Raw genomic sequence first — 13,572 nt, forward strand, 5'->3', positions numbered from 1 at the left:
ATTTTTCTGCTCAGAAAGCTTGTTTCTGACATTCTAAGAGCTCAAATAGAGCATTTTAGTAATGAACAGTGTTCTTTGTCACAACTGACATTCTCATCATGCACTGATGCACTTTGTCACAAAATGCATTTTTCTGCTCAGAAAGCTTGTTTCTGACATTCTAAGAGCTCAAATAGAGCATTTTAGTAATGAACAGTGTTCTTTGTCAAAACTGACATTCTCATCATCCACTGAATCACTTTGTCACAAAATCAATTTTTCTGCTCAGAAAGCTTGTTTCTGTCATTCTAACAGCTCAATTAGAGCATTTTAGTAATGAACAGTGTTCTTTGTCACAACTGACATTCTCATCATGCACTGATGCACTTTGTCACAAAATGCAGTTTTCAGCTCAGAAAGCTTGTTTCTGACATTCTAAGAGCTCAAATAGAGCATTTTAGTAATGAACAGTGTTCTTTGTCACAACTGACATTCTCATCATGCACTGATGCACTTTGTCACAAAATGCAGTTTTTCAGCTCAGAAAGCTTGTTTCTGACATTCTAACAGCTCAATTAGAGCATTTTAGTAATGAACAGTGTTCTTTCTCAAAACTGACAATCTCATCATCCACTGAATCACTTTGTCACAAAATGCATTTTTCTGCTCAGAAAGCTTGTTTCTGACATTCTAAGAGCTCAAATAGAGCATTTTAGTAATGAACAGTGTTCTTTGTCAAAACTGACATTCTCATCATCCACTGAATCACTTTGTCACAAAATCAATTTTTCTGCTCAGAAAGCTTGTTTCTGTCATTCTAACAGCTCAATTAGAGCATTTTAGTAATGAACAGTGTTCTTTGTCACAACTGACATTCTCATCATGCACTGATGCACTTTGTCACAAAATGCAGTTTTCAGCTCAGAAAGCTTGTTTCTGACATTCTAACAGCTCAATTAGAGCATTTGAGTAATGAACAGTGTTCTTTGTCAAAAGTGACATTCTCATCATCCACTGAATCACTTTGTCACAAAATGCATTTTTCTGCTCAGAAAGCTTGTTTCTGACATTCTAAGAGCTCAAATAGAGCATTTTAGTAATGAACAGTGTTCTTTGTCACAACTGACATTCTCATCATGCACTGATGCACTTTGTCACAAAATGCATTTTTCTGCTCAGAAAGCTTGTTTCTGACATTCTAAGAGCTCAAATAGAGCATTTTAGTAATGAACAGTGTTCTTTGTCAAAACTGACATTCTCATCATCCACTGAATCACTTTGTCACAAAATTCATTTTTCTGCTCAGAAAGCTTGTTTCTGTCATTCTAACAGCTCAATTAGAGCATTTTAGTAATGAACAGTGTTCTTTGTCACAACTGACATTCTCATCATGAACTGATGCACTTTGTCACAAAATGCAGTTTTCAGCTCAGAAAGCTTGTTTCTGACATTCTAACAGCTCAATTAGAGCATTTGAGTAATGAACAGTGTTCTTTGTCAAAAGTGACATTCTCATCATCCACTGAATCACTTTGTCACAAAATGCATTTTTCTGCTCAGAAAGCTTGTTTCTGACATTCTAAGAGCTCAAATAGAGCATTTTAGTAATGAACAGTGTTCTTTGTCACAACTGACATTCTCGTCATGCACTGATGCACTTTGTCACAAAATGCAGTTTTCAGCTCAGCAAGCTTGTTTCTGACATTCTAACAGCTCATTGAGAGCATTTCAGTGATGAACAGTGTTCTTTGTTGAAACTGACATTCTCATCATCCACTGAATCAGTTTGTAACAAAATGCATTTTTCTGCTCAGAAAGCTTGTTTCTGACATTCTAAGAGCTCAATTAGAGCATTTTAGTAATGAACGTGTTCTTTGTCAAAACTGACATATTCTCATCATCCACTGAATCACTTTGTCACAAAATGCATTTTTCTGCTCAGAAAGCTTGTTTCTGACATTCTAAGAGCTCAAATAGAGCATTTTAGTAATGAACAGTGTTCTCTGTCACAACTGACATTCTCATCATGCACTGATGCACTCTGTCACAAAATACAGTTTTCAGCTCAGAAAGCTTGTTTCTGACATTCTAACAGCTCAAATGGAGCATTTTAGTAATGAACTGTGTTCTTTGTCAAAACTGACATTCTCATCATGCACTGATGCACTTTGTCACAAAATGCCGTTTTCAGCTCAGAAAGCTTGTTTGTGACATTCTAAGAGCTCAAATAGAGCATTTTAGTAATGAACAGTGTTCTTTGTCAAAACTGACATTCTCATCATCCACTGAATCACTTTTTCACAAAATCCATTTTTCTGCTCAGAAAGCTTGTTTCTGTCATTCTAACAGCTCAATTAGAGCATTTTAGTAATGAACAGTGTTCTTTGTCACAACTGACATTCTCATCATGCACTGATGCACTTTGTCACAAAATGCAGTTTTCAGCTCAGAAAGCTTGTTTCTGACATTCTAACAGCTCAATTAGAGCATTTGAGTAATGAACAGTGTTCTTTGTCAAAAGTGACATTCTCATCATCCACTGAAACACTTTGTCACAAAATGCATTTTTCTGCTCAGAAAGCTCAAATAGAGCATTTTAGTAATGAACAGTGTTCTTTGTCACAACTGACATTCTCATCATCCACTGATGCACTTTGTCACAAAATGCATTTTTCTGCTCAGAAAGCTTGTTTCTGACATTCTAAGAGCTCAAATAGAGCATTTCAGTAATGAACAGTGTTCTTTGTCAAAACTGACATTCTCATCATCCACTGAATCACTTTGTCACAAAATGCATTTTTCTGCTCAGAAAGCTTGTTTCTGACATTCTAAGTGCTCAAATAGAGCATTTTAGTAATGAACAGTGTTCTTTGTCACAACTGACATTCTCATCATGCACTGATGCACTTTGTCACAAAATGCAGTTTTCAGCTCAGAAAGCTTGTTTCTGTCATTCTAACAGCTCAATTCGAGCATTTTATTAATGAACAGTGTTCTTTGTCACAACTGACATTCTCATCATGCACTGATGCACTTTGTCACAAAATGCAGTTTTCAGCTCAGAAAGCTTGTTTCTGACATTCTAACAGCTCAATTAGAGCATTTGAGTAATGAACAGTGTTCTTTGTCAAAAGTGACATTCTCATCATCCACTGAATCACTTTGTCACAAAATGCATTTTTCTGCTCAGAAAGCTTGTTTCTGAAATTCTAAGAGCTCAAATAGAGCATTTTAGTAATGAACAGTGTTCTTTGTCACAACTGACATTCTCATCATGCACTGATGCACTTTGTCACAAAATGCAGTTTTCAGCTCAGCAAGCTTGTTTCTGACATTCTAACAGCTCATTGAGAGCATTTCAGTGATGAACAGTGTTCTTTGTCGAAACTGACATTCTCATCATCCACTGAATCAGTTTGTAACAAAATGCATTTTTCTGCTCAGAAAGCTTGTTTCTGACATTCTAACAGCTTCAATTAGAGCATTTTAGTAATGAACGTGTTCTTTGTCAAAACTGACATATTCTCATCATCCACTGAATCATTTTGTCACAAAATGCATTTTTCTGCTCAGTAAGCTTGTTTCTGACATTCTAAGAGCTCAAATAGAACATTTTAGTAATGAACAGTGTTCTTTGTCACAACTGACATTCTCATCATGCACTGATGCACTCTGTCACAAAATACAGTTTTCAGCTCAGAAAGCTTGTTTCTGACATTCTAACAGCTCAAATAGAGCATTTTAGTAATGAACAGTGTTCTTTGTCAAAACTGACATTCTCATCATGCACTGATGCACTTTGTCACAAAATGCCGTTTTCAGCTCAGAAAGCTTGTTTCTGACATTCTAACAGCTCAAATAGAGCATTTTAGTAATGAACAGTGTTCTTTGTCAAAACTGACATTCTCATCATCCACTGAATCACTTTGTCACAAAATGCATTTTTCTGCTCAGAAAGCTTGTTTCTGACATTCTAAGAGCTCAAATAGAGCATTTTAGTAATGAACAGTGTTCTTTGTCACAACTGACATTCTCATCATGCACTGATGCACTTTGTCACAAAATGCAGTTTTCAGCTCAGCAAGCTTGTTTCTGACATTCTAACAGCTCAATTAGAGCATTTTAGTAATGAACGTGTTCTTTGTCAAAACTGACATATTCTCATCATCCACTGAATCACTTTGTCACAAAATGCATTTTTCTGCTCAGAAAGCTTGTTTCTGACATTCTAAGAGCTCAAATAGAGCATTTTAGTAATGAACAGTGTTCTTTGTCACAACTGACATTCTCATCATGCACTGATGCACTCTGTCACAAAATACAGTTTTCAGCTCAGAAAGCTTGTTTCTGACATTCTAACAGCTCAAATAGAGCATTTTAGTAATGAACAGTGTTCTTTGTCAAAACTGACATTCTCATCATGCACTGATGCACTTTGTCACAAAATGCTGTTTTCAGCTCAGAAAGCTTGTTTGTGACATTCTAACAGCTCAATTAGAGCATTTTTGTAATGAACAGTGTTCTTTGTCAAAACTGACATTCTCATCATCCACTGAATCACTTTGTCACAAAATGCATTTTTCTGCTCAGAAAGCTTGTTTCTGACATTCTAGCAGCTCAATTAGAGCATTTTAGTAATGAACAGTGTTCTTTGTCAAAACTGACATTCTCATCATCCACTGAATCACTTTGTCACAAAATGCATTTTTCTGCTCAGAAAGCTTGTTTCTGACATTCTAAGAGCTCAAATAGAGCATTTTAGTAATGAACAGTGTTCTTTGTCACAACTGACATTCTCATCATCCACTGAATCACTTTGTCACAAAATGCATTTTTCAGCTCAGAAAGCTTGTTTCTGACATTCTAACAGCTCAAATAGAGCATTTTAGTAATGAACAGTGTTCTTTGTCACAACTGACATTCTCATCATGCACTGATGCACTTTGTCACAAAATGCAGTTTTCAGCTCAGCAAGCTTGTTTCTGACATTCTAACAGCTCATTGAGAGCATTTCAGTGATGAACAGTGTTCTTTGTCGAAACTGACATTCTCATCATCCACTGAATCAGTTTGTAACAAAATGCATTTTTCTGCTTAGAAAGCTTGTTTCTGACATTCTAACAGCTCAATTAGAGCATTTTAGTAATGAACGTGTTCTTTGTCAAAACTGACATATTCTCATCATCCACTGAATCACTTTGTCACAAAATGCATTTTTCTGCTCAGAAAGCTTGTTTCTGACATTCTAAGAGCTCAAATAGAGCATTTTAGTAATGAACAGTGTTCTTTGTCACAACTGACATTCTCATCATGCACTGATGCACTCTGTCACAAAATACAGTTTTCAGCTCAGAAAGCTTGTTTCTGACATTCTAACAGCTCAAATAGAGCATTTTAGTAATGAACAGTGTTCTTTGTCAAAACTGACATTCTCATCATGCACTGATGCACTTTGTCACAAAATGCCGTTTTCAGCTCAGAAAGCTTGTTTGTGACATTCTAACAGCTCAATTAGAGCATTTTTGTAATGAACAGTGTTCTTTGTCAAAACTGACATTCTCATCATCCACTGAATCACTTTGTCACAAAATGCATTTTTCTGCTCAGAAAGCTTGTTTCTGACATTCTAGCAGCTCAATTAGAGCATTTTAGTAATGAACAGTGTTCTTTGTCAAAACTGACATTCTCATCATCCACTGAATCACTTTGTCACAAAATGCATGTTTCTGCTCAGAAAGCTTGTTTCTGACATTCTAAGAGCTCAAATAGAGCATTTTAGTAATGAACAGTGTTCTTTGTCACAACTGACATTCTCATCATGCACTGATGCACTTTGTCACAAAATGCAGTTTTTCAGCTCAGAAAGCTTGTTTCTGACATTCTAACAGCTCAATTAGAGCATTTTAGTAATGAACAGTGTTCTTTCTCAAAACTGACAATCTCATCATCCACTGAATCACTTTGTCACAAAATGCATTTTTCTGCTCAGAAAGCTTGTTTCTGACATTCTAAGAGCTCAAATAGAGCATTTTAGTAATGAACAGTGTTCTTTGTCAAAACTGACATTCTCATCATCCACTGAATCACTTTGTCACAAAATCCATTTTTCTGCTCAGAAAGCTTGTTTCTGTCATTCTAACAGCTCAATTAGAGCATTTTAGTAATGAACAGTGTTCTTTGTCACAACTGACATTCTCATCATGCACTGATGCACTTTGTCACAAAATGCAGTTTTCAGCTCAGAAAGCTTGTTTCTGACATTTTAACAGCTCAATTAGAGCATTTGAGTAATGAACAGTGTTCTTTGTCAAAACTGACATTCTCATCATCCACTGAATCACTTTGTCACAAAATGCAGTTTTCAGCTCAGAAAGCTTGTTTCTGACATTCTAACAGCTCAAATAGAGCATTTTAGTAATGAACAGTGTTCTTTGTCAAAACTGACATTCTCATCATGCACTGATGCACTCTGTCACAAAATGCATTTTTCTGCTCAGAAAGCTTGTTTCTGACATTCTAAGAGCTCAAATAGAGCATTTTAGTAATGAACAGTGTTCTTTGTCACAACTGACATTCTCATCATGCACTGATGCACTTTGTCACAAAATGCAGTTTTTCAGCTCAGAAAGCTTGTTTCTGACATTCTAACAGCTCAATTAGAGCATTTTAGTAATGAACAGTGTTCTTTCTCAAAACTGACAATCTCATCATCCACTGAATCACTTTGTCACAAAATGCATTTTTCTGCTCAGAAAGCTTGTTTCTGACATTCTAAGAGCTCAAATAGAGCATTTTAGTAATGAACAGTGTTCTTTGTCAAAACTGACATTCTCATCATCCACTGAATCACTTTGTCACAAAATCCATTTTTCTGCTCAGAAAGCTTGTTTCTGTCATTCTAACAGCTCAATTAGAGCATTTTAGTAATGAACAGTGTTCTTTGTCACAACTGACATTCTCATCATGCAATGATGCACTTTGTCACAAAATGCAGTTTTCAGCTCAGAAAGCTTGTTTCTGACATTTTAACAGCTCAATTAGAGCATTTGAGTAATGAACAGTGTTCTTTGTCAAAAGTGACATTCTCATCATCCACTGAATCACTTTGTCACAAAATGCATTTTTCTGCTCAGAAAGCTTGTTTCTGACATTCTAAGAGCTCAAATAGAGCATTTAAGTAATGAACAGTGTTCTTTGTCACAACTGACATTCTCATCATGCACTGATGCACTTTGTCACAAAATGCATTTTTCTGCTCAGAAAGCTTGTTTCTGACATTCTAAGAGCTCAAATAGAGCATTTTAGTAATGAACAGTGTTCTTTGTCAAAACTGACATTCTCATCATCCACTGAATCACTTTGTCACAAAATCAATTTTTCAGCTCAGAAAGCTTGTTTGTGACATTCTAACAGCTCAATTAGAGCATTTTTGTAATGAACAGTGTTCTTTGTCACAACTGACATTCTCATCATCCACTGAATCACTTTGTCACAAAATGCATTTTTCTGCTCAGAAAGCTTGTTTCTGACATTCTAGGAGCTCAATTAGAGCATTTTAGTAATGAACCAGTGTTCTTTGTCAAAACTGACATTCTCATCATCCACTGAATCACTTTGTCACAAAATGCATTTTTCTGCTCAGAAAGCTTGTTTCTGACATTCTAAGAGCTCAAATAGAGCATTTTAGTAATGAACAGTGTTCTTTGTCACAACTGACATTCTCATCATGAACTGATGCACTTTGTCACAAAATGCAGTTTTTCAGCTCAGAAAGCTTGTTTCTGACATTCTAACAGCTCAATTAGAGCATTTTTGTAATGAACAGTGTTCTTTTTCAAAACTGACAATCTCATCATCCACTGAATCACTTTGTCACAAAATGCATTTTTCTGCTCAGAAAGCTTGTTTCTGACATTCTAAGAGCTCAAATAGAGCATTTTAGTAATGAACAGTGTTCTTTGTCAAAACTGACATTCTCATCATCCACTGAATCACTTTGTCACAAAATCCATTTTTCTGCTCAGAAAGCTTGTTTCTGTCATTCTAACAGCTCAATTAGAGCATTTTAGTAATGAACAGTGTTCTTTGTCACAACTGACATTCTCATCATGCACTGATACACTTTGTCACAAAATGCAGTTTTCAGCTCAGAAAGCTTGTTTCTGACATTCTAACAGCTCAATTAGAGCATTTGAGTAATGAACAGTGTTCTTTGTCAAAAGTGACATTCTCATCATCCAGTGAAACACTTTGTCACAAAATGCATTTTTCTGCTCAGAAAGCTTGTTTCTGACATTCTAAGAGCTCAAATAGAGCATTTTAGTAATGAACAGTGTTCTTTGTCACAACTGACATTCTCATCATGCACTGATGCACTTTACACAAAATGCATTTTTCTGCTCAGAAAGCTTGTTTCTGACATTCTAAGAGCTCAAATAGAGCATTTTAGTAATGAACAGTGTTCTTTGTCAAAACTGACATTCTCATCATCCACTGAATCACTTTGTCACAAAATCCATTTTTCTGCTCAGAAAGCTTGTTTCTGACATTCTAACAGCTCAATTAGAGCATTTGAGTAATGAACAGTGTTCTTTGTCAAAAGTGACATTCTCATCATCCACTGAATCACTTTGTCACAAAATGCATTTTTCTGCTCAGAAAGCTTGTTTCTGACATTCTAAGTGCTCAAATAGAGCATTTTAGTAATGAACAGTGTTCTTTGTCACAACTGACATTCTCATCATGCACTGATGCACTTTGTCACAAATGCAGTTTTCAGCTCAGAAAGCTTGTTTCTGTCATTCTAACAGCTCAATTAGAGCATTTTAGTAATGAACAGTGTTCTTTGTCACAACTGACATTCTCATCATGCACTGATGCACTTTGTCACAAAATGCAGTTTTCAGCTCAGAAAGCTTGTTTCTGACATTCTAACAGCTCAATTAGAGCATTTGAGTAATGAACAGTGTTCTTTGTCAAAAGTGACATTCTCATCATCCACTGAATCACTTTGTCACAAAATGCATTTTTCTGCTCAGAAAGCTTGTTTCTGACATTCTAAGAGCTCAAATAGAGCATTTTAGTAATGAACAGTGTTCTTTGTCACAACTGACATTCTCATCATGCACTGATGCACTTTGTCACAAAATGCAGTTTTCAGCTCAGCAAGCTTGTTTCTGACATTCTAACAGCTCATTGAGAGCATTTCAGTGATGAACAGTGTTCTTTGTCGAAACTGACATTCTCATCATCCACTGAATCAGTTTGTAACAAAATGCATTTTTCTGCTCAGAAAGCTTGTTTCTGACATTCTAACAGCTCAATTAGAGCATTTTAGTAATGAACGTGTTCTTTGTCAAAACTGACATATTCTCATCATCCACTGAATCACTTTGTCACAAAATGCATTTTTCTGCTCAGTAAGCTTGTTTCTGACATTCTAAGAGCTCAAATAGAGCATTTTAGTAATGAACAGTGTTCTTTGTCAAAACTGACATTCTCATCATGCACTGATGCACTTTGTCACAAAATGCCGTTTTCAGCTCAGAAAGCTTGTTTGTGACATTCTAACAGCTCAATTAGAGCATTTTTGTAATGAACAGTGTTCTTTGTCAAAACTGACATTCTCATCATCCACTGAATCACTTTGTCACAAAATGCATTTTTCTGCTCAGAAAGCTTGTTTCTGACATTCTAGCAGCTCAATTAGAGCATTTTAGTTATGAACAGTGTTCTTTGTCAAAACTGACATTCTCATCATCCACTGAATCACTTTGTCACAAAATGCAGTTTTCAGCTCAGAAAGCTTGTTTCTGACATTCTAACAGCTCAAATAGAGCATTTTAGTAATGAACAGTGTTCTTTGTCACAACTGACATTCTCATCATGCACTGATGCACTTTGTCACAAAATGCAGTTTTTCAGCTCAGAAAGCTTGTTTCTGACATTCTAAGAGCTCAATTAGAGCATTTGAGTAATGAACAGTGTTCTTTGTCAAAAGTGACATTCTCATCATCCACTGAATCACTTTGTCACAAAATGCATTTTTCTGCTCAGAAAGCTTGTTTCTGACATTCTAAGAGCTCAAATAGAGCATTTTAGTAATGAACAGTGTTCTTTGTCACAACTGACATTCTCATCATGCACTGATGCACTTTGTCACAAAATGCAGTTTTCAGCTCAGCAAGCTTGTTTTTGACATTCTAACAGCTCATTGAGAGCATTTCAGTGATGAACAGTGTTCCTTTGTCGAAACTGACATTCTCATCATCCACTGAATCAGTTTGTAACAAAATGCATTTTTCTGCTCAGAAAGCTTGTTTCTGACATTCTAAGAGCTCAATTAGAGCATTTTAGTAATGAACGTGTTCTTTGTCAAAACTGACATATTCTCATCATCCACTGAATCACTTTGTCACAAAATGCATTTTTCTGCTCAGAAAGCTTGTTTCTGACATTCTAAGAGCTCAAATAGAGCATTTTAGTAATGAACAGTGTTCTTTGTCACAACTGACTTTCTCATCATGCACTGATGCACTCTGTCACAAAATACAGTTTTCAGCTCAGAAAGCTTGTTTCTGACATTCTAACAGCTCAAATAGAGCATTTTAGTAATGAACAGTGTTCTTTGTCAAAACTGACATTCTCATCATGCACTGATGCACTTTGTCACAAAATGCCGTTTTCAGCTCAGAAAGCTTGTTTGTGACATTCTAACAGCTCAATTAGAGCATTTTTGTAATGAACAGTGTTCTTTGTCAAAACTGACATTCTCATCATCCACTGAATCACTTTGTCACAAAATGCATTTTTCTGCTCAGAAAGCTTGTTTCTGACATTCTAAGAGCTCAAATAGAGCATTTTAGTAATGAACAGTGTTCTTTGTCACAACTGACATTCTCATCATGCACTGAATCACTTTGTCACAAAATGCATTTTTCTGCTCAGAAAGCTTGTTTCTGACATTCTAAGAGCTCAAATAGAGCATTTTAGTAATGAACAGTGTTCTTTGTCACAACTGACATTCTCATCATGCACTGATGCACTTTGTCACAAAATGCATTTTTCTGCTCAGAAAGCTTGTTTCTGACATTCTAAGAGCTCAAATAGAGCATTTTAGTAATGAACAGTGTTCTTTGTCAAAACTGACATTCTCATCATCCACTGAATCACTTTGTCACAAAATCCATTTTTCTGCTCAGAAAGCTTGTTTCTGTCATTCTAACAGCTCAATTAGAGCATTTTAGTAATGAACAGTGTTCTTTGTCACAACTGACATTCTCATCATGAACTGATGCACTTTGTCACAAAATGCAGTTTTCAGCTCAGAAAGCTTGTTTCTGACATTCTAACAGCTCAATTAGAGCATTTGAGTAATGAACAGTGTTCTTTGTCAAAAGTGACATTCTCATCATCCACTGAATCACTTTGTCACAAAATGCATTTTTCTGCTCAGAAAGCTTGTTTCTGACATTCTAAGAGCTCAAATAGAGCATTTTAGTAATGAACAGTGTTCTTTGTCACAACTGACATTCTCATCATGCACTGATGCACTTTGTCACAAAATGCAGTTTTCAGCTCAGCAAGCTTGTTTCTGACATTCTAACAGCTCATTGAGAGCATTTCAGTGATGAACAGTGTTCTTTGTTGAAACTGACATTCTCATCATCCACTGAATCAGTTTGTAACAAAATGCATTTTTCTGCTCAGAAAGCTTGTTTCTGACATTCTAACAGCTCAATTAGAGCATTTTAGTAATGAACGTGTTCTCTGTCAAAACTGACATATTCTCATCATCCACTGAATCACTTTGTCACAAAATGCATTTTTCTGCTCAGAAAGCTTGTTTCTGACATTCTAAGAGCTCAAATAGAGCATTTTAGTAATGAACAGTGTTCTCTGTCACAACTGACATTCTCATCATGCACTGATGCACTCTGTCACAAAATACAGTTTTCAGCTCAGAAAGCTTGTTTCTGACATTCTAACAGCTCAAATAGAGCATTTTAGTAATGAACAGTGTTCTTTCTCAAAACTGACAATCTCATCATCCACTGAATCACTTTGTCACAAAATGCATTTTTCTTCTCAGAAAGCTTGTTTCTGACATTCTAAGAGCTCAAATAGAGCATTTTAGTAATGAACAGTGTTCTTTGTCAAAACTGACATTCTCATCATCCACTGAATCACTTTGTCACAAAATCCATTTTTCTGCTCAGAAAGCTTGTTTCTGTCATTCTAACAGCTCAATTAGAGCATTTTAGAAATGAACAGTGTTCTTTGTCACAACTGACATTCTCATCATGCACTGATGCACTTTGTCACAAAATGCAGTTTTCAGCTCAGAAAGCTTGTTTCTGACATTCTAACAGCTCAATTAGAGCATTTGAGTAATGAACAGTGTTCTTTGTCAAAAGTGACATTCTCATCATCCACTGAATCACTTTGTCACAAAATGCATTTTTCTGCTCAGAAAGCTTGTTTCTGACATTCTAAGTGCTCAAATAGAGCATTTTAGTAATGAACAGTGTTCTTTGTCACAACTGACATTCTCATCATGCACTGATGCACTTTGTAACAAAATGCAGTTTTCAGCTCAGAAAGCTTGTTTCTGTCATTCTAACAGCTCAATTAGAGCATTTTAGTAATGAACAGTGTTCTTTGTCACAACTGACATTCTCATCATGCACTGATGCACTTTGTCACAAAATGCAGTTTTCAGCTCAGAAAGCTTGTTTCTGACATTCTAACAGCTCAATTAGAGCATTTGAGTAATGAACAGTGTTCTTTGTCAAAAGTGACATTCTCATCATCCACTGAATCACTTTGTCACAAAATGCATTTTTCTGCTCAGAAAGCTTGTTTCTGACATTCTAAGAGCTCAAATAGAGCATTTTAGTAATGAACAGTGTTCTTTGTCACAACTGACATTCTCATCATGCACTGATGCACTTTGTCACAAAATGCAGTTTTCAGCTCAGCAAGCTTGTTTCTGACATTCTAACAGCTCATTGAGAGCATTTCAGTGATGAACAGTGTTCTTTGTCGAAACTGACATTCTCATCATCCACTGAATCAGTTTGTAACAAAATGCATTTTTCTGCTCAGAAAGCTTGTTTCTGACATTCTAACAGCTCAATTAGAGCATTTTAGTAATGAACGTGTTCTTTGTCAAAACTGACATATTCTCATCATCCACTGAATCACTTTGTCACAAAATGCATTTTTCTGCTCAGAAAGCTTGTTTCTGACATTCTAAGAGCTCAAATAGAGCATTTTAGTAATGAACAGTGTTCTTTGTCACAACTGACATTCTCATCATGCACTGATGCACTTTGTCACAAAATGCAGTTTTCAGCTCAGCAAGCTTGTTTCTGACATTCTAACAGCTCAAATAGAGCATTTTAGTAATGAACAGTGTTCTTTGTCAAAACTGACATTCTCATCCATGCACTGATGCACTTTGTCACAAAATGCCGTTTTCAGCTCAGAAAGCTTGTTTGTGACATTCTAACAGCTCAATTAGAGCATTTTTGTAATGAACAGTGTTCTTTGTCAAAACTGACATTCTCATCATCCACTGAATCACTTTGT

Source organism: Barbatula barbatula (genome assembly GCF_947034865.1).
Source record: "Barbatula barbatula genome assembly, chromosome: 14".
Lineage (NCBI taxonomy): Eukaryota > Metazoa > Chordata > Actinopteri > Cypriniformes > Nemacheilidae > Barbatula > Barbatula barbatula.